At 45.7% G+C, this 20,774-nt stretch overlaps 1 protein-coding gene and 1 pseudogene across 3 annotated transcripts in view; one reads left to right on the top strand and one right to left on the bottom strand.

Annotated features, from left to right (window-relative positions):
* The window catches only part of RSPRY1 (ring finger and SPRY domain containing 1), a 663,702-nt gene that overhangs the window by 106,365 nt on the left and 536,563 nt on the right, over positions 1-20,774 (top strand). The window lies entirely within an intron of this gene.
* LOC115471439 lies at positions 15,800-15,917 on the bottom strand (annotated as a pseudogene).

Genomic DNA, 20,774 nt, shown 5'->3' with positions numbered 1-20,774 from the left:
CTTAAACACTATATACAAACTTTAGATAAAGAAGCATTGCATCGTAAATTGGGGAATAACATTGAAAAAATTTTGATGAGATTTCTGAAAATGCTCCATCCATATCTCATATACATCAGAAACTATGGGGGATAGCTCTGGGGAAAGAGCTGACCCAGATTAGAAAGAAATGGGAAAAGGATGTGGGTCACAATCTGGAATCTTGGGACATTATTGCACAGATAAAAGATATACCAAGAATAATAGGGGGAGCAGCTTACAGGGAATGTGCGTACCGGATTCTTCATAGAGCCTACTTTACTCAAGTTCAGCTATATAAATCTGGGGGCATTGAGACAGCTCTTTGCTTGAAATGCAATTTATATGATAATTCTTTATTTCACGCGCTGTGGGGTTGCGTAGTAATACAGAGATATTGGAGACAAATAGTTACTTACTTGACATGTGTGCTGGGTACTAGAATAAACATGAATGCACTACAATTGGTATTAGATCTGAAAGAACCACCATTAAGACTAAATGCCGATAAAACATTACTGTATCGTAAATTATGTCTGGTGGCCAAGAAATGTATAATGCAATGTTGGACGGTAGCCACACCGCCTTCTTACTGGCATTGGCGTAACCAGGTGCACCAGCTGCTGGTGTGGGAGGCGAAAGAGGTGAAAGGATATTGTAAAAGGAAAGCGCGATTTCTTAAAGTATGGGGATGCTACTTAGACAAAATGACACAGAAAGGTCGAAGCCTTGTTGTTAATAATTTGTAATGGTATATTGTTTCATCATGACACTGTATGGTAACTAACATGAGTGAGATAAACAAGGGGGGAGGATGGGAGGGTGGGGGGTAAGGGAAAACTTGGAGACAGTTAGAAAAGCTATGTAATACAGCAAAGTTATGTTCATGGATGTTTTTTGAATTGAGAAACAGTATATTGAAGTATTTCATTTCCTTTTTTTCTGTACACTGTTTTCAATAAAAACGTTGAAATATAAATTAAATTGGGCCTGTGAATAAGTTGTCCCCAAGTCCACATTCCATCTAACCACAGCGCCTGCCTCTCTTCTGTCTGAATTTCAACAACTTATACCAAGTCGAAAATTTATTGCCTCCTGGTGGCAAGCGCAGTATCATCTCATCCAGACCACCATACTTCCATAACTCCCCATATTTCCCCCACAACTGCTGCCAATAGTGTCGTACTTGCAGATAGTGTAGCATATCAGTATTTGGGACCTTCCATTTCTCCTTCACCTGAGAAGGTCAAGAAGCTGGTTCCCTCTGGAGATACCAAGTTCCCCAGTGTCACGCACCTGTTCCCTGCCCACCTTTTAAACATGGAGGGGCCCATGCCCGTGGGAAAATCTACCAATCCCACCATTCGCATGAATGGTGAGACAAATGGGCTCCTAGCCTGTCGGGATCGCCACCATTTCCAAGTAATGCAGAGCGGTGTGAGAAAGCTGAGCTGCCTATTGGCTGGTGTACCCCTCCCCGGAGGTGTATGTAGTAAGTTTATGAATGTATACGGAGAGCACCAACCGTCCCACCACTGTGCAGGTGTAAATTTTGACTGACCCACCAGGCCCTCATAATTCACATTAAAGCTGCCACATTATAAAGGCATAGATCTGGCAAGTTAAGGCCCCCTTTTTCCTTATTAAGCACTAACACCTGATATCCTATACACGCCCCCTTCTGCCTCCAAATAAATGACCGGATAATTGAACGAAATAATCGTTCGTTTTGTCTCCTAATCCAAATAGGCATTGCTTGTAGCGGGTACAACAATTTAGGTAGCAGTACCATCTTAACCATATCTACTCTCCCAGATAACGATATGGGAAGATCTTTCCATCTTACACAGGTTTGTTTAATCTTATCTATCTGGTTGAGAATATTTCTCTTGTACATCACTATGGGGTTAGTACTCAGATGAATACCCAAATATCACATTGATTGTTTCACAGGTGGAATAAGAAGGCTCCCAAACTTAGAGTTAGCCTGGCCATCTGCCAGAAGAAGGAGCTCGGATTTATCGCAATTGACTTTCAAGCCCGATATACCCCCAAATTCCTTTACTATAAGTAAGGCCTGGTCTAGGTGAATGAAAGCATCCGCTAAGTATAATAAGATATCATCCGCGAATAGGTTAATACGAATCTCTTTCCCCCCCACACCCCCAACCCTCTTAGCTGATCACTTTGCCGTATTTTGATCGCCAGCGGTTCAATTGCCAAAAGGAACAAGAGTGGAGACAGCGGGCACCCTTGTCTCGTTCCTCTCTGCAATTCAAAGCTGTCAGTCAGTGTGTTATTTATCAGTAGCCTGGCTTTTGGTTTGGTGTACAGAGCCTTTACCCACTCAATGAATCTACCTTGAATCCCATATTTCTCCATTACCCCCAAAAAAAAGATACTGCCAGGATATACTATCAAATGCTTTTTCCATATCTAACCCGGCGATGGCTTCTTTCCCTTCTTTCCCTTTATACATGTGTGTAGCCGCCAGAGCCCTGGTGAGATTCATCGAGGCATATCGCCCAGGAACAAAACCCGCCTGATCTTCGTGGATAACCCTAGGTAGTGATATATTCAATCTTCTGGCTAGAATAGCTGCCAGTAGCTTACGTCCTGATTTAATAAAGATATTGGGCGGTACGACCCCACTTGTCCAAGGTCCTTCCCTGGCTTAGGTAGCAATATAATGTGTGCCAGATTATTTTGAAGCGGTGTTGCCCCCCCCCCCCCCCCCCCCCGGACATGCTGTTGAACATATCCAGTTATGTCCTCTAATAAGATCTTATAAAATTCTGGCCCATAACCATCTGGGCCTGGAGCTTTAGTCAGTTTGAGTGCCTTAATGCCCTTTCTAAATTCCTGCTCTGAAATAGGAGCACTCAAACTTTGTACCTGGTCTACATTGAACTGTGGCATATTTAGGTCTTTAAAGAAAGCATCTCTCTGCCCTGGGTCCAGTTCTTTCTCTTCATAAAGGGATTGGTAGTACTGGACAAATTGTTTTTGTATTTGGGCCTTCTGTTGATATTCTCGTCCTGAACTATCCCTCATCGAGGTAACTACCTGTCTCTTTCTGTACGGCCTCACTAAATTAGCCATAAGCCGTCCAGCCTTATTCCCCCACTGAAATAATTTATATCATTGATAATATATGTCCCTTTCGGCCCGTGTACTAAGCAGACGATCAGTTTGTGTTCTTAATCTTATCATAACGTCCTTATGCATCTTATCCAGGCTACTCTCATGTGCTCTCCGGGCTCGCTGGTACTCAATGGATAGTGCTAACAGCTCTGCTTCCGCTTTTTTCTTTTTCCTTGCAGTTTATGCCAAGATATGACCTCTCAACACCACCTTTGCCGCTTCCCAATATATACTGGCTTCACCTCTGGGGAATAATTGCGTCTCTTATAGTCTGCTCACTTCTCCCGTATATAAGCTCTGAAGTCCTTATCCCTATATAAAGAAGGGGAGAATTTCCACACCCTCTCGGTGCCACCCTCTGTGTACGTTATGGATATTGAGATTGCCGAATGATCGGATAGAGTGTTTTCAAGTATGTGTGCTGCCTTGACTATCGGAAATAAGGACTGAGAGACAAGGAAGTAGTCTATTCGGGAGTACATGTTGTGTGGGAGGGAGAAAAATGTAAATTCTGTGTCATGTGGGTGTAAAAGGCTCCAAATATCCACCATCTCCAATTGATTTAGCATGAAATTAACGCCCTTATGCTCCAGCCCCTTCCTTCTGGGTTTAACAGGTTTGCAGTCCAAGGTTTGGGTCTGCATGTATATTAAAGTCACCTCCCATTATCAGCTGATAGTCTGGATAAGAAGCCACCCTCGCCACTATATCGGAGAAAAATTTATGATTATATACGTTGGGGCCATAAAGATTACACAGACAAATTTTTTTCCCCAGAGCTCCCCCAGCACTATTACATATCTTCCTTCTTTATCTTGCAATACCTTATGGGTGATTAATGGAAGCTGCTTATGTATTAATATGGCTACCCCCCTCTTCCTACTATTGTAGGAGGAGTACACTACCTCTCCTGCCCATCCCTTCTTCAGTTTTGCGTGTTCAGAGTTGGACAAGTGTGTTTCCTGGAGGAAGGCGACATCCGCCCCCTCTTTTTTCAACCAAGACATTATTTTGGTGCGTTTAATTGGGGAATGAATGCCATCCATATTCAAAGAGAGAATTGTCAAGTTAAACATCTCCAGTAAGATTTACAGTATTAGGCATGATCTTGTTTCCGACTTTCCAGCAAGCCTCCCAGCCTAGCTTGCCGGACTCATTTGTCCCCTGTGCTTTGTCTCCATGCACTTGACTTCTCCACTCTGGCCCATGCAGGCATGCTACCCCTACTCCCTCCCCTCCCCCCTCCCCCCTCCCTCCTCCCCCCTCTATACTCCCTACCCCCCCTCATTCGCACTTTCCCACCCTATCCTCCCTCCCAATCCCTCCCCCCCTACCCTCTTAACCTTCTTACTATTCCACTTTCCCATCCTTCCCCTTCCCTCATCCATACAGCAAGAAACAAAGAACAAGTTCCCCCCATCCTCCCTGCCCGTACTTGCACCCCCTTCCCCCTTAACTTAGCACCCACAACAAATTCAACAACCCATTCAAAGAATACAAAAGCGTATATCAAAAAACTTCTAACTTCTCAACACAGTCACTGATCATAGCGACCTCACCAGACTGGTCTTTTCGCAGCTCACGGGCTTCAGTGTGCTTCATTTTACACTCCGCTTTTCTGCTGTGTTCATAAAGTGAATGCTAGATAAGCTGGTGTACAACAGACTTGTTTCTGTCCGATACTTTCTGTTCAAGCCGCCCCATATTGCTGTTGGTAGGTTCACTGCATATTCTCTCTGTGATCTTCCCTGTTTAGTCCTTCCATAAAGACTCTGGCCTCCGATGCCTCCGAAAATGTCAGGGATTTCCCGCCATGCCATACTCGTAACTTCGCCGGATAAAGAAGCGAGAATCTTATTCCTTTATTATACGGTTGTGTGCACGTGGGGCCATTGTGTGTCGAAGTGTGCGCCAACCGTCATGGAATAATTGTTAAACTGCAGGATTTTATGGCCATCATATTCTAGCTTTGCCTGCCTGGAGCGACCGTTTTTTAGCAACAGCTCTTTTTCCCTCCAGTTAGTGTAATGCGCAGTTGCTGTTGGGGGTTTACTGTCCCCGTCTCTCCACACCCCAATTTGGTGCTTGCGATCGCATTGCCATGTGCCTGCGTTTCCTTCAAGGTCCAATTGTGTCGGCAGCCATTTGCTTAAAAATTTGTACAGTTCGCTGTCTTTCTCCGGCAAGCCTACCCTCCCGCAGGTTGTTCCGGCGATTCCGGTTCTCCTGTTCTTCTACTCTCTCTTTAAGGGCTGCCGCTTCTTTCTGTAGATCTGCAATTTGGGACGCCATACCTTGCGTTTCGTCCTCCTGCATGTGCACTCGCTGTTCTACTTCCGATAATCTGCGGGATTGCGAATCAAGTTTTTCATTTATTTCCTCCACTGCAGAATTAATTTTGTTCAACCGATCCTCCAACGCCGCTGTTACCGTCAAGGAGATCTCTCTTGCCCAGTCGCCCGCTAGTTTCTCTGATACCGGCGGGGACTCCGGGGCCATCGCCATCTTGGTAACTTTCGACGCTGCGGCACTTTTGTTTCTCAGGCCGCCCTGGTTCTTCGTGGGCATACCTTTCCCCCCTCACAATCTATTATTGAATTTTCCACATTAGTACCATTTTGAGGTCGAACACTCTTCCTTATGCGCCTTTGGGGTACAGGATAATCAGGTATAAAGCAGATTTTTGCACGGATTCTGCGGAGCGTTCTGATCCTGCTGCTGATCAGGAAGCGGTCATCACGTGACCCACCGATATTGAGTTTTTATTTCATGATATTTATATTTCTTCGATGACAAGCAGGCTTTGTTGCTCTCACTAGTGGGGTGACGCCAATCTGCGTGGCCTGGTCCGGCATTTGCCATAGTGTCTGAGGAGCTGGAGCGGACGGTTGAGGAGCAGCTTTCAACTTCTTCTGCAGCCTGCTTTTTCGACTTGGCCTGTTCGGTGGCTCTCATCTCATGCTGCCACGGTTGGGTGGCTGGTTGCCACTGTTCAATCCAACTGAATCAAAACCTTCTCTACCATCAGAGACTGGCACAGGCAGCAAAAAGGGGTTCAGCCTACACCTCGGCCATCAAAATAACACCTGAAGTGAAATATCACCTGGACCATTTTGGACTTTTTTCACCTTTCCTTATTGTCTATTTTTCTCTGTTTCTTTGTTTCTATCTAATCAGTTTCTGATTTCATTGTACTTGTATCTCCTCTGATCTGGCCAAAGCCTTTCAGTGCATTTTCCCTCCCCATCTTCCTCTGATCCTTCTACCCTCTCTACTGTCATTGTAATTGTTTCCTCAGTTCATTGTAAGCCGCTTTGAGGCTGCTTTAAGTGGTATAAAGTGGGGTATAAATGTTCTGAATAAATAAAAGAGACAGCTTTGTGGAGCGCGTACCATGCTCCTCCACCCATTTGCGAATGCCTTCCCGCCCATTGAGCAAAAGCGGTCTTCTCTTCTCTTTTTTTCTCGTGAGGAGAAGGTGTTGTTTTTTGTCCTTTCCTCTCTCGCCCGGTTTTATGTTTTATTATTTTTTTCTGTCGTCATCGGGCCACTTTTAGGCCTTGACTTCAGTCGGGTCTCTCCCTTTGTTTTTCTCTGTTCATTGCCCCTTTTTCAGGCACCAGTGAGTTGTTTAATTTATAAGACAAAGTTTTTCCATGCATGCATGTCCTCGATTCCCAGTGGCTTCAAGCGCTGTACCCAGTGCAATTGGACCATCTCGGGGAAAAGACGTCCCTTCTTGGTGTCTGCAGTTTCTTGGGCCAAACCATAGCCTTGCTGTGTTCTGTCTTTGCATGAAGAAGAGGACCCAGGTTTCCCATGAGGCTCAATGAGAGAGAATTTTGGAAGCCAATTCTGGTTCCTCGACATCTGCATTGAACATCGCACCGGTATTAGGAGCGTCGGTAAGCATGGCTGCTTACCGACCCTTAGCCACTGGGAGCAGTGAAGCATCGAGTTGGGTCTCCACCTGTCTCGAGGCCTCCTGCTATGCAGGCCCCCCCCGGGACCGTCCATCATCGGACCCGACACCGAGGCAACCTGAGGATTCAACGTCGTCCTTGTTGGTATCTAGAAACCTTGGTGACACGCTTCCGATGAAGGCCCAAGAAGCATCGTCATTGGTACTCCTTGATTCATGGTGGTGGGAGCTCCAGTGCGTTGAAAGGTTCGGCATCTGAGAAGCGTCTGCACCGGAAGAATTGCACCCCCTCCATTTAGGAGTTCCCAATGCGCCTTTCCCCAAGCAGCTGAGATCCTGCTCCTGCTTTGACCCCAGTGGTTCTGCAACCTACATCTTTGCTGGCACCCGAGCATTTCCCGGTGTCGGCCCTTGATGAGTGCGTCTGGGCCTTGCTCACTGAGCTGCTGCATGACCTTATGCAACTGTGTGCTTCGGTATCGGGGGTGTTTGCGACTAACCTACCTCTTGTTGCGTCCCCACCTGCCCCTCAGCCTGTGGTGCGGCCTCCAGTGCCACGTGTGGTCCCGGTTTCGACTGCCACCCAAGCCAACACCCCCTCAACTTCGTTGGAGGAAGCATCACACGAGTAGAGGTGGGAGTCGACTTCTTGACACCGCTCTCAAGGACATGGTTCCTCGGCACCAAGGCAGGTTCAATCTCGGAAGTCCCATAGGGAGATACTGTCCCACACCGAAGAAGAGCGTTCATGGGATTCAGAGGAGGATCCCATATACGTTTCTTCAGATGATTCTTATGGGATTCCCTCTGAATCCTCCCCTTTACCTAAAAGGAGATGGTCTTCGCCGGAGAGCCTTTCATTTCCATCTTTTGTAAAGGAAATGGTGAGGCCATTCCATTTCCTTGGAAGTGGAGGATGAGCCCAGGGCCAAGATGCTTGAGGTCCGGGACTATACATCTCCTCCTTAGGAGGCTGTGACTGCACCTCCTCCACAAAGTCCTTGTCAGGAAATGGGAGTCCCTCTGTCGGTCCCTGTTATTTCTAGTACTACTGCTACTGCTGTTTAGCATTTCTATAGCACTACAAAGCGTACGCAGCGCTGCACAAACATAGAAGAAAGACAGTCCCTGCTCAAAGAGCTTACAATCTAGTAGACAAAAAATAAAGCAAACAAATCAATTAATGTATAGAGGAAAGAGGAGGGTAGGTGGAGGTGAGTGGATACAAGTGGTTATGATTCAAAAGCAATGTTAAAGAGGTGGGCTTTTAATCTAGATTTAAAGATGGTCAAGGATGGGGCAAGACTTAGGGGCTCAGGAAGTCTATTCCAGGCATAGGGTGCAGCAAGACAGAAGGAGCGAAGTCTGGAGTTGGCAGTAGCGGAGAAGGGAACAGATAAGAAGGATTTATCCAGGGAACGGAGTGCATGGGAAGGGGTGTAGGGAAGGACGAGTGTGGAGAGATACTGGGGAGCAGCAGAGTGAGTACATTTATAAGTTAGTAGAAGAAGTTTGAACAGTATGTGAAAGCGGAGAGGGGTAGTATGAGTAAAGCAACCCTGGCGGAAGACGAGACGGGCAGCAGAGTTTTGAACCGACTGGAGAGGGGAGAGGTGACTAAGTGGGAGGCCAGCAAGAAGCAGATTGCAGTAGTCCAAACGAGAGGTGACAAGGGTGTGGATGAGGGTTTTGGTAGAGTGCTCAGAAAGAAAGGGGTGGATTTTACAGATGTTGTAAAGAAAGAAACGACAGGTCTTGGCGGTCTGCTGGATATGAGCAGAGAAGGAGAGAGAAGAGTCAAAGATAACCTCAAAGTTTCGAGCTGAGGAGACGGGGAGAATGAGAGAGCCATCAACAGAAATAGAAAACGGGGGGAGCGGGGAGGTGGGTTTGGGGGGGGGGGGGGGGGGGGGGGGGGGGGGGAAATGAGAAGCTCGGTTTTGGTCATATTTAATTTCAGGTGGCGTTGAGACATCCAGACAGCAATGTCAGATAAGCATGCTGAAACTTTGGTTTGGATGCAAGGTGAGATATCAGGGGTAGAAAGGTAGATTTGGGAGTCATCAGCATAGAGATGGTAGGAAAAGCCATGGGATGAGATTAATGAACCAAGGGAAGAAGTGTAGATAGAAAAGAGGAGGGGGCCAAGAACAGAACCCTGAGGTACGCTGACAGGCAGAGGGATAGAAGTAGAAGAGGATCCACCAGAGTGAACACTAAAGGTGCAGAGGGAGAGGTGTGAAGAGAACCAGGAAAGGACAGATCCCTGGAATCCAAGTGAGGACAGGGTATCGAGAAATATGCTGTGATCGACAGTGTCAAAAGCAGCGGAAAGATCAAGAAGAATGAGGATGGAATATTGACCTCTGGATTTAGCCAGTAATAGGTAATTGGAGACTTTAGTAAGCGCAGTTTCGGTTGAGTAGAGAGGACGAAAACCAGATTGTAGTGGGTCAAGAATAGCATGTGAGGAGAGAAAATCAAGGCAGCGGCGGTGAACAGCACGCTCAAGTAATTTGGAGAGAAAGGGAAGGAGGGAGATAGGTCGGTAATTAGAGGGACAAGTAGGGTCGAGTGAAGGCTTTTTAAGGAGAGGTGTGACCACAGCATGTTTAAAGGCAGCAGGGACAGTCGCAGTGGAATGTGAGAGGTTGAAAATGTGACAGATAAAAGGAATAAGAGCAGGAGAGATGGCATTAAGAAGGTGGGTGGGAATGGGATCAGAGGAACAGGTGGTACATTTTGAGGAAGAAAGGAGAAGTGTAGTTTCCTCAATAGTAACTTCAGGAAAGGAGGAAGGGGAATGAGGGGAAGGAGAGAGAGGGGAACGGACTAGTGGAGGGAGAGGTGGCGAGGTAGAGATTGCAAGGTTTATCTTTTGAACATTGTCGTGAAAGAATTCAGCAAAGGTCTGAGGAGATAATGAAGGGGGAGTTGTGGGAGGGGGCACCTTGAGGAGAGAGTTCAATGTGGTGAAGAGAAGTCGAGGGTTAGAGCCAAGAGAGTTAGGAGTTACGGACCAAGAAAGGGATCTGGGTGTCGTCGTCGATAACACACTGAAACCTTCTGCTCAGTGTGCTGCTGCGGCTAAGAAAGCGAATAGAATGTTGGGTATTATCAGGAAAGGTATGGAAAACAGGTGTGAGGATGTTATAATGCCGTTGTATCGCTCCATGGTGCGACCGCACCTTGAGTATTGTGTTCAATTCTGGTCGCCGCATTTCAAGAAAGATATAGTGGAATTGGAAAAGGTGCAGCGAAGGGCGACTAAAATGATAGCGGGGATGGGACGACTTCCTTATGAAGAAAGACTAAGGAGGCTAGGGCTATACAGCTTGGAGAAGAGACGGCTGAGGGGAGACATGATAGAGGTATATAAAATAATGAGTGGAGTGGAACAGGTGGATGTGAAGCGTCTGTTCACGCTTTCCAAAAATACTAGGACTAGGGGGCATGCGATGAAACTACAGTGTAGTAAATTTAAAACAAATCGGAGAAAATTTTCTTCACCCAACATGTAATTAAACTCTGGAATTCGTTGCCGGAGAAAGTGGTGAAGGCGGTTAGCTTAGCAGAGTTTAAAAAGGGGTTGGACGGTTTCCTAAAGGACAAGTCCATAAACCGCTACTAAACAGACTTGGAAAACTCCAAAATTCCAGGAATAACATGTATAGAATGTTTGTACGTTTGGGAAGCTTGCCAGGTGTCCTTGGCCTGGATTGGCCGCTGTCGTGGACAGGATGCTGGGGCTCGATGGACCCTTGGTCTTTTCCCAGTATGGCATTACTTATGTACTTATGTAATAATCCTGTTTGGCGCGTAAAAGAGCAGATTGGAAGGAGGTCAGCATGAACTTAGTGTAAGAAATCAGCAAGGGCCTGAGATTTCCGCCAGAGGCGTTCGGCGGAGCGGGTACAGGAACTTAGGTAGTGGATATTAGAAGTCAGCCAAGGTTGGGGTTTTGTACGCCTTATAGGGTGGGTCATCAAAGGTGCAAGTGTCTAAGGCAGATGATAGCATAATGTTGTAAGAAGAAACAGCCTCGTTGACAGACGTGGATGGTGCCACAGTCGAGAGGAGGTTTGAAACATGGGAGGATAGAGATGAAGGTCAATACCATGAAGATTCCTAGATGAATTAGATAAGATAGGACGGGACTGGGAGGAGATTTAAGTGTGAAGGTTATAAGTTGGTGATCAGAGAGGGGAAGATCTAGAGGCTGAACAGTTGGAGGAGAAGATAAGATCAAGACAGTGACCATTTTGATGAGTGGGGGAGGTGGAGCATAGTTGGAGATTAAAGGAGGATGTTAAAGCGAGTAACTTGGAAATATAAGAGTTAGAAGGATCATTAGCAGGAATATTTAAAGTCACCAAGGATGAGAGAGGGGGAGGAAGGATCATGGAAGAAGGCAAGCCAGGCATCAAAGTCACTGAGAAAGGATGAAAGGGACTTAACAGGGGGACGATAAATGACCGCTATTTGAAGAGGCAGAGGAGAGAAAATGTGGATAGAGTGGACTTCAAAGGAGGAAAAACAGTGAGATTGAGGTGGAAGAAGGGGTTGAAATCTGGAGGAGGGAGAGAGAAGTAATCCAACACCGCCCCCGCGGCCAGCAGGGTGAGGATTATGTGAAAAAAGATAACCGCCATGGCAGATGGCTGCGACTGAAGCAGAGTCATCAGAGCAGAGCCAGGTTTCTGTTATGGCGAGCAGATGGAGGTGACGCGAGATAAATAGGTCATGAATATATGGGAGTTTGTTGCAGATAGAGCGGGCATTCCAAAGGGCGCAAGAGAAGGGCAGAGAAGAGGAGGGGAGTAGAGGAATAGTGATGAGGTTAGAGAGGTCACGGTGAGATCTGTAGAGTTGGGATAATAGTTGGTGAGGAGGGCCAGGATTGGGATTGATGTCACCGGCTGAGAGTAAGAGAAGGAGTAAAAGAGAGCGGAGGAGAGTAGGAGAGGTGTGGCCATGAAGGTGTCGAAGGCGAGAGGTATTTAGGTGGACTGGGGAAGGCAAAATGGAAGGAAGAAAGAGATGAAGATTAAAAGCTAAGAGGGAGGAAGAGGGTAGGAGAGAAGGTGAGGTGATGAAGTCGATGGATGGGCAGTGAATTCCTGTAGTGGAGAGAAGTAGGGGGTGAGGGAAAAGATTAGGAAGGGACAGGGCAAGGAAAATAATGTGTATAGGGGCCATAGCGTGATTCAGAATTAGGTATAATTGGGTGAGGTCAGTAGTGACTGGGAGAAAATAGATGTAAAAAGAAAAATGCCCCTGCGCCGTTAGGCGCAGCACCAAGAGCGGAGGCCCTGAGTGGATCGGAGTGGACCTGGGAGTCACCCCAGAGAAGGCTGTAAAGGATATGCAGATGAGCTGCAAGTCCTCCACAGCACCTGAAAGGCAGCCAGTGGGAGAGCTGGGCACCTCTCAGCTGAGGAAGGCTTACCAGGGGTTAGGCCGAAGCCAGCATTCCTCCCCCCGAGGGTCGCCTGATCCTAGCCAAAAAGCACCTGGAAACCCTGGCACTTGGAGCGCGGGCCCTGGGAAGATCGGGGTGGACCTGGGAGTTACCCCAGATACTGCTGCAAGTTATGTCCAAGAAGATGGACACCCAGTATCGAATTCATGATTCAGCTGGTTCTGATAGGCCTCAGTTGCCTGACAATTCCATGGTGATGGAATCCGCTCTAAAAAGAGCCAGGAGATCCAGGGACCATGCCTCGGCGCTTCCAGGCAGAGAAACGAGAACCCTGGATTCTTTTGGGAGGAAGATGTACCAGGCTTCAATTCTCATCTCCTGCATATAATCCTACTAGCTCTTCACGAGCATTTACTTTCAAAACTCTGTGCGACAGCTGTAAGACTTGGTTGATACGCTCCCTTTGGAGCATGCCGAGCCTTTTTGCTAGTTGGTCAAGCAGCAGAAAGCGTGTTGCAAGTTCTTGGCCAGGAGCACTTACGACACTTTTGATCTGGCATTCAGGATCACTGCTCAGAGTATAGCAATGCGTAGACTCTCACGGCTGCATGTTTCTAATTTAGATCACTCTGTTCAGCAGCTGTTGGCGGATGCCCCTTGCCAGGGGGATAACCTTTTTGGAGAGAAGGTTGAGGAAGTCGCAGACCAAATCAAGAAACACACTGATACAATCTCTTCGTTCTCCCGCTGGATGCCTTCTGCATCAACCTTCTCAGCTGGGAGGACTTTTGGCAAGCTAAGGAGGAGTATCTTTTACTATTCTAGATGTAAGTACAACTTTTTGGCTCACCAGCCTATTGAAGCTCAGCCCCAGCACGCTCGTACACATCAATAGCGTGCACCTAAGGCCCCTCCTGCTCTCCAGGCAATGCAAGGGACGAACTTTTGAGTGGCTCCAGCAGAGGATAGCCTCAGTAAATGTCTGTCCAGGATGACTTGCCGGTCAGAGGAAGGCTAAAAATGTTTCACCAAAGGTGGCCTCTTACAACCTCTGACCGGTGGGTTATTCAAATAGTCTGTCTCTGATATGCCATCAATTGGCATCTCGCTTGCCCACTGAGAGCTAACTTATTCAGTTATGAAACTTGGCAAAAATCACCCAGGGCCTAGACTCACACGCTTGTTTCTGGCCCACACGATGTACTCTATCTAGGCAGATCACTTCTCCTCCTCCCGCCTCAGGAAATCTCGCCAGCAGCCATGTTTCCAGTATTTGTTTAATCTGCCCTTCTGCTGTAGACTCTGGAAAGCCCACAAAGTGCAAATTCTCACATCACGAGCGATTTTCTAAGTCATCCAGTTTCTGCTGGTGCTCCATAGTCAGTTGCTCCAGCCTTGCCACACTGTCTGTCATGCCTGTTGAGTATCTTCCACTTCCGACACCCGTGTTTCTAATTCCCCGGTGTGGCGAGTAAGTTCCGATGCTAATGCCATTAACCCTGCCAGTTGTTCTGAGAGCTGGGTAAATCGAGAATCCAAGGCTCTCACAACTGAGTCTGTTAGTTCTATAATCATGGAAGCTGCTGAGGTGTGAGGCAGGGAAGTTGACGAAGATGTGGGCGCCATTTTGTTTTCCGCCGCTTGTAGTTGCTCATCCTTACGTTTTGAGTTTTTTGAGGTTGTTGCCATCGCCGGTTGCATGAGAACTTTGTCCATACATTCCAGAAAGCTTTTAGAAGTTGAATCTGCTTGTTTGTTGTCAGTGGAAATCCGTGAAAACTCAGATCAGAGTCTGGTTCCTGAACCGCTGGTGTGAAACGCGTCCACCACTGCTCGCTGCATCACATGACCTCCATGCCCGTCCATTTCTAGTGACCGACATTAAATATCTGGTTTATTTTTGGCTGGTTCAAACTTAACCAGCCAAGCTGATTTTCAGCGCTGGCCAGTTAAGTTTGAACTGGCTGCCAAACTCATGATGAAAATGTGCGGATAGCTGCTAACCGTGATTATTCAGCAGGTCATGGCTGGCCTTGTCCCACTGAAAATTTGTGGATAGCCGGTTATGGGGCATTTAACCAGCTAAGTGCTTTTGAGTATTGGGGGAGGTAGGTGTTATATTTATTAATTGTATAGTCCCTTTATATGATATTCAACACGGATTAAAAAAAACAAAAACCTGCCAGTTCAATCAGTAGCTTATCTGAAGCCATTGTTTAGATGCGAACCGTTAAAGCAGCGCCTATACAGATATAAAGTTAACACCAAATATTCACACTCTGACCACTTACAGAATATCATTCTACATGTCACTGACTCCCAACAATCCTGTGACACTCATTCAAAAGAAATACACACAATAGCACCAGGGAGTGCACTAGATAATTTTTGGAAAATCAAAAAATGGGCTTTGTTGAATCGTCATTGAGTGATATTAGTTCAAATGGGAGTAATGTGTCAGATAAATTTTTAGAATATCGCCGTGTAATTCAGAGAGGTCAAGGCAGCAGAAGAGGACAAATGCCATCAAGGCCGTATCAAACTCGATTACAAAAAAAGAAAAGGCAGGTACAGAATCTTTCTGATAGACATCTAATGGAGACAGATACTCACTTATTATCTAGAGGATTGTCATTTGTCCCTTCGCAGAAGTTTGACCTTTTCCAGTTTCAGGTTGATCTAGAGAGATTTTTAACATCCTTACATATCAAGTTGTTCTTCCAAGACAAAGGTGAACGTATTGAGCGTACCATCATGGCTCCCAAATCTAATTGGACTCCACCTGGACCTCCGGATGCAGTGGTAAATAATTTTCATCATTTAGTATTGAAGGAAGTTAAAGCTTTTAATGAAGAAAACTCATAGAAGTTATTGGAGGGACAACTTGAAAAGAGATGACATCAGCATTGTTATTAAGAAAGCATACAAGGGAGGTGCAGTTGTAATCTTGAATAGTATAGGTTATACTGTTGGAGTGGAGGAGCAGCCTAGTGGTTAGAGCAACAGTCTTAACATCCAGAGGTGGCCTGTTCAAATACCATTGCTGCTCCTTGTGGTCTTGGGCAAGTCACTTAACCCACTATTGCCTCAGGTACAAAATTAGATTGTGAGCCCTCCAGGGACAGAGAAATACCAAGTGTACCTTGAGCTACTACTGAAAAAGGTGTGAGCAGAATCCAAATAAATAAATGAAGTACAAAGGCAATTGGATGGCATTTCCATATATAAGAAGTTGAAATTGAATCCCACCAAAAGACTACTATCTAACTAATGTGGGTCAGAAGGAAGGTTGGAGCCTACAGCACCTAGTATTCCTAGGTGGTCCCTCGCCAAGTACTCACCAAGCCTGACCCAGGTTGGCTTCCAAGATCTGATGGGATCGGGCGCACTCTGGGTGGTGTGGCCATAGGAAGGTTTTCTAACTTGGAAGGATGTCACGTTCTTGAATGTAAAACATCCAATGATTATATTTCCAAGATACACAAGGATCCAGCCGATCGAGTAGGCCTTTGTGTACTCCAGTAGTTCTGTTCTAGAACCGCTGTCTTGCTTTTTTATTATTTTCCGAGACCCATTGTGTTGGAATGTGAGTCATATATTAGAGATACAACTCATTTTCTAAGAGTTCTTCAAGAATTTAAAAGAACTTGTATTTGTTACATTATGGTAGCTTTGGGTGTCATACTTAACTTGGAACGATGACCTAATCTAAAATTAATATCTATGGATTTTCTGATGAAGCTAGCATTTTTTGAAATTAAAGAAAACTTTTTGATGTTTGATGATCAATTGTTTTTGCAAATATCTGGGGTGGCAATGGGAGCAACATTTGCTCCCTCAGTGGCCAATTTGTTTATGTCCAAGTTTGAGGTTGAATGGGTTTACAAGTCTAACAAGTGTCGTTGACTCATTAGTAACATGTATCGACTGCACACGGGCTGTGTTTTGGCCACAGAGGGCCTGCCTCGGGAGTCAATACCGATGATTGCGCTAGATCAGTGTATACATATAGAATCATAAATGAATGCACTGGTAGAAAACACAGTGAAGTATGCCTAATTGAGCACAATATATGGTTTACCAAATAGTAGCACCGACTGCCAGCATAGTATCCCTTCTTTTGTTTGCATCTATATAATAAATAATGGCTTCAGATAAGCTAGTCATCGCATTGACGATTTATGGTTTAAAAAAAAGTCTGTGTTGAATATCATATTAAGGGACAGCACAATCAATAAATATGAAAGCTTTTTCTTAGATTATATTTTTCTTGGATAATACAGAAGTAGTGTAATAGGATTAGGGACCTTGATCTTGAATGATGCTAGACCTTCCATGGTTTGGAGGGGTCAGTTATAGGGGACCTCCACTAGGAATCTTCCTTGTCTGATATGCCCTGCGTCAAGGCAGTATGTCTCTCAGATGTAAGTTCTAAGTCTTCTTCCCCTGTTAAGGAGAGAAACCTATCTTACTATTTCTGGGCAGTGATGCTAGTGGTCCTGTGTATTGAGGCCTCCTATGTGAAGCCCAGCATCTCCCGACAGTCCCATTTTGCAGGTTTCAGGCTGTTTGAGATGAAAGGGTTGAACATCCCTGCTTGGAATCTGGCACCCAGACTTCTTTGAAGCTGCTGAGTTCCCAGGAACTTAGTTATACCTCTGCTAGCTGGGAATAAGAGCCCTTCTAGTTGACTGGAGAGCAGTGCCTCTGTGTGTATGTTTTATTTATTTGTTTGTTTTTAGGGAGGCAAGCATAGCAGCTTGAGGTAGTTTTACAAATGCATCTTTTTGTTATGCAAAAAAGAAAGTTCTCACCCAAGGCCTTTTTCTTCTCTCCCCTGCTTCTGATTAGGGTTGAATTTAAAGGCCGTGAGTTATTTTGACTTACCAATCCCTGCCTTCCTCTATCCAGCTTTGGTTGAATAACTTTTGGGATTCATGTGAAGATCTTCATTGCTGCTGAGGTGCTTCTCAGAAGTTACCTTTGCCCTCCTAGTAGTTTCCTCGAATGTATTACCATTCTCCAAGGAATCCCTCACATCTGATCTGGTTTCTGGTATTCTAGACAATTTTTCAGCTTTGTTCCCTTCTCCCTGAAGCTTCCAGAGCCCTGAATTCTAGAGGGTTATAGGGCTTGTCTTCAGTCCAAGTCCCCTTAAGGGGATGTGTGGTGCTATTCCCACGTTAGCAGGTGTAGAGTTCCCCAAATCTTGTGCTTCTCAAAATTTCATGGTCTTGGAACTTTGCAGAGGGAAGAGAACATCCCCTTCTCATGTACTTGGATTCCTGCCAGAGGTGGAGTTTCAGTTTTCTGGGCTTGTATGCTATACCTTGGGTAGTGGCCCATGGGTGCCTTGGTGTAATTCTCTGTGTGGTCTCCTTTCAATGACCTACAAATATAGGAGTTGTCTGGTTATTAACCATTGTTTATTGTAGTCTTTTGGTAAATAAATTTTGTGCTTGGAGAGAGGAAGCAGTTCTGGTGGTTCAGAATGGGTTGGTCTGGTCTGAGAATCTGCGTGGGTTGCTCTGGATTTGTCGCTGGTTGAAGGAGATTCACGTCTAGCCCATTGGCTCAAATGCTTCTCAAATTCTGCTTCTTATGATGCTCTTGACTTCCAGAGCTTTTCACAGGGGCCTGGGTATAGTCCCATGGAGGACACTATTTCATTTGTTTTCTATGAGTCTTAAGTTTGGATGTCTTCCTGCTTGGAGTTACCATCAAGGTTATTTCTTTTGATCTAGGACAAGTCACTGAACCCTCCACTGCCTCAAGTACAAACTTAAATTGTAAGCTCTCCAGGGATAGGGAATTACCTAGTGTACCTGAATGTAACTCAACTTGAGCTAGTGAAAAAGATTTTAGGTAAATATAATAAATTGGGTAGAGTGATTGAATAAATTAGAAAAAGATAGAGAACTCTAGTTTTTCTTAGTCTAGAAGCTTTGTCTCCTCTTAGGTTTTCACTAAAAAGCAATATTTTAGTTTAAGGGAGTCTTACAGACTTCCTCTGGAGTCTGCTTGGCATTTCTGTAAAGACATAAGTAATGCCACACTGGGAAAAAACCAAGGATTCATCGAGCCCAGCATCCTGTCCACGACAGCGGCCAATCCAGGCCAAGGGCACCTGGGGAGCTTCCCAAACGTACAAACATTCTATACATGTTATTCCTGGAATTGTGGATTTTTCCCAAGTCCATTTAATAGTGGTTAATGGACTTGTTTAGGAAACTGTCTAACCCCTTTTTAAACTCTGCTAAGCTAACCACCTTCACCACGTTCTCCGGCAACGAATTCCAGAGTTTAATTACGCGTTGGGTGAAGAAAAACTTTCTCTGATTTGTTTTAAATTTACTACACTGTAGTTTCATCACATGCCCCCTAGTCCTAGTATTTTTGGAAAGCGTGAACAGACGCTTCACATCCACCTGTTTCACTCCACTCATTATTTTATATACCTCTATCATGTCTCCCCTCAGACGTCTGTTCTCCAAGCTGAAAAGCCTTAGTCTCCTTAGTCTTTCTTCATAGGGAAGTCGTCCCATCCTCGCTATCATTTTAGTTGCCCTTCGCTGCACCTTTTCCAATTCCACTATATCTTTCTTGAGATGCGGCGTCCAGAATTGAATACAATACTCAAGGTGCGGTCGCACCATGGAGCGATACTATGGCATTATAACATCCTACTACTACTACTACTACTACTATTTAGCATTTCTATAGCGCTACAAGGCATACGCAGCGCTGCACAAACATAGAAGAAAGACAGTCCCTGCTCAAAGAGCTTACAATCTAATAGACAAAAAAATAAATAAAGTAATCAAATCAATTAGTGTGAACGGGAAGGAAGAGAGGAGGGTAGGTGGAGGCGAGTGGTTACGAGTCAAAAGCAATGTTAAAGAGGTGGGCTTTCAGTCTAGATTTAAAGGTGGCCAAGGATGGGGCAAGACGTAGGGGCTCAGGAAGTTTATTCCAGGCGTAGGGTGCAGCGAGACAGAAGGCGCGAAGTCTGGAGTTGGCAGTAGTGGAGAAGGGAACAGATAAGAAGGATTTATCCATGGAGCGGAGTGCACGGGAAGGGGTGTAGGGAAGGACGAGTGTGGAGAGATACTGGGGAGCAGCAGAGTGAATACATTTATAGGTTAGTAGAAGAAGTTTGAACAGGATGCGAAAACGAATAGGAAGCCAGTGAAGGGTCTTGAGGAGAGGGGTAGTATGAGTAAAGCGACCCTGGCGGAAGATGAGACGGGCAGCAGAGTTTTGAACCGACTGGAGAGGGGAGAGGTGACTAAGTGGGAGGCCATCAAGAAGCAGATTGCAGTAGTCTAAACGAGAGGTGACAAGGGTGTGGATGAGGGTTTTGGTAGAGTGCTCGGAAAGAAAGGGGCGGATTTTACGGATGTTGTAAAGAAAGAAACTACAGGTCTTGGCAATCTGCTGGATATGAGCAGAGAAGGAGAGAGAAGAGTCAAAGATGACCCCAAGGTTTCGAGCTGAGGAGACAGGGAGAATGAGAGAGCCATCAACAGAAATAGAAAACGGGGGGAGCGGGGAGGTGGGTTTGGGGGGGGGGAATGAGAAGCTCGGTTTTGGTCATATTTAATTTCAGGTGGCGTTGAGACATCCAGACAGCAATGTCAGACAAGCACGCTGAAACTTTGGTTTGGATGCAAGGTGAGATATCAGGGGTAGAAAGGTAGATTTGGGAGTCATCAGCATAGAGATGGTAGGAAAAGCCATGGGATGAGATTAATGAACCAAGGGAAGAAGTGTAGATAGAAAAGAGGAGGGGACCAAGAACAGAACCCTGAGGTACGCTGACAGGCAGAGGGATAGAAGTAGAAGAGGATCCACCAGAGTGAACACTAAAGGTGCAGAGGGAGAGGTGTGAAGAGAACCAGGAAAGGACAGATCCCTGGAATCCAAGTGAGGACAGGGTATCGAGAAGTATGCTGTGATCGACAGTGTCAAAAGCAGCGGAAAGATCAAGAAGAATGAGGATGGAATATTGACCTCTGGATTTAGCCAGTAATAGGTCATTGGAGACTTTAGTAAGACTTTATCCTCACACCTGTTTTCCATACCTTTCCTAATAATACCCAACATTCTATTCGCTTTCCTAGCCCCAGCAGCACACTGAGCAGTGTATTATCAACGACGACACCGAGATCCCTTTCTTGGTCCGTAACTCCTAACGTGGAACCTTGCATGACGTAGCTATAATTCGGGTTCTTTTTTTCCACATGCATCACCTTGCACTTGTTCACA

The sequence above is a fragment of the Microcaecilia unicolor genome, chromosome 5 (genome assembly GCF_901765095.1).
Source record: "Microcaecilia unicolor chromosome 5, aMicUni1.1, whole genome shotgun sequence".
Lineage (NCBI taxonomy): Eukaryota > Metazoa > Chordata > Amphibia > Gymnophiona > Siphonopidae > Microcaecilia > Microcaecilia unicolor.
This window is presented reverse-complemented; position numbering and strand designations above follow the sequence as displayed.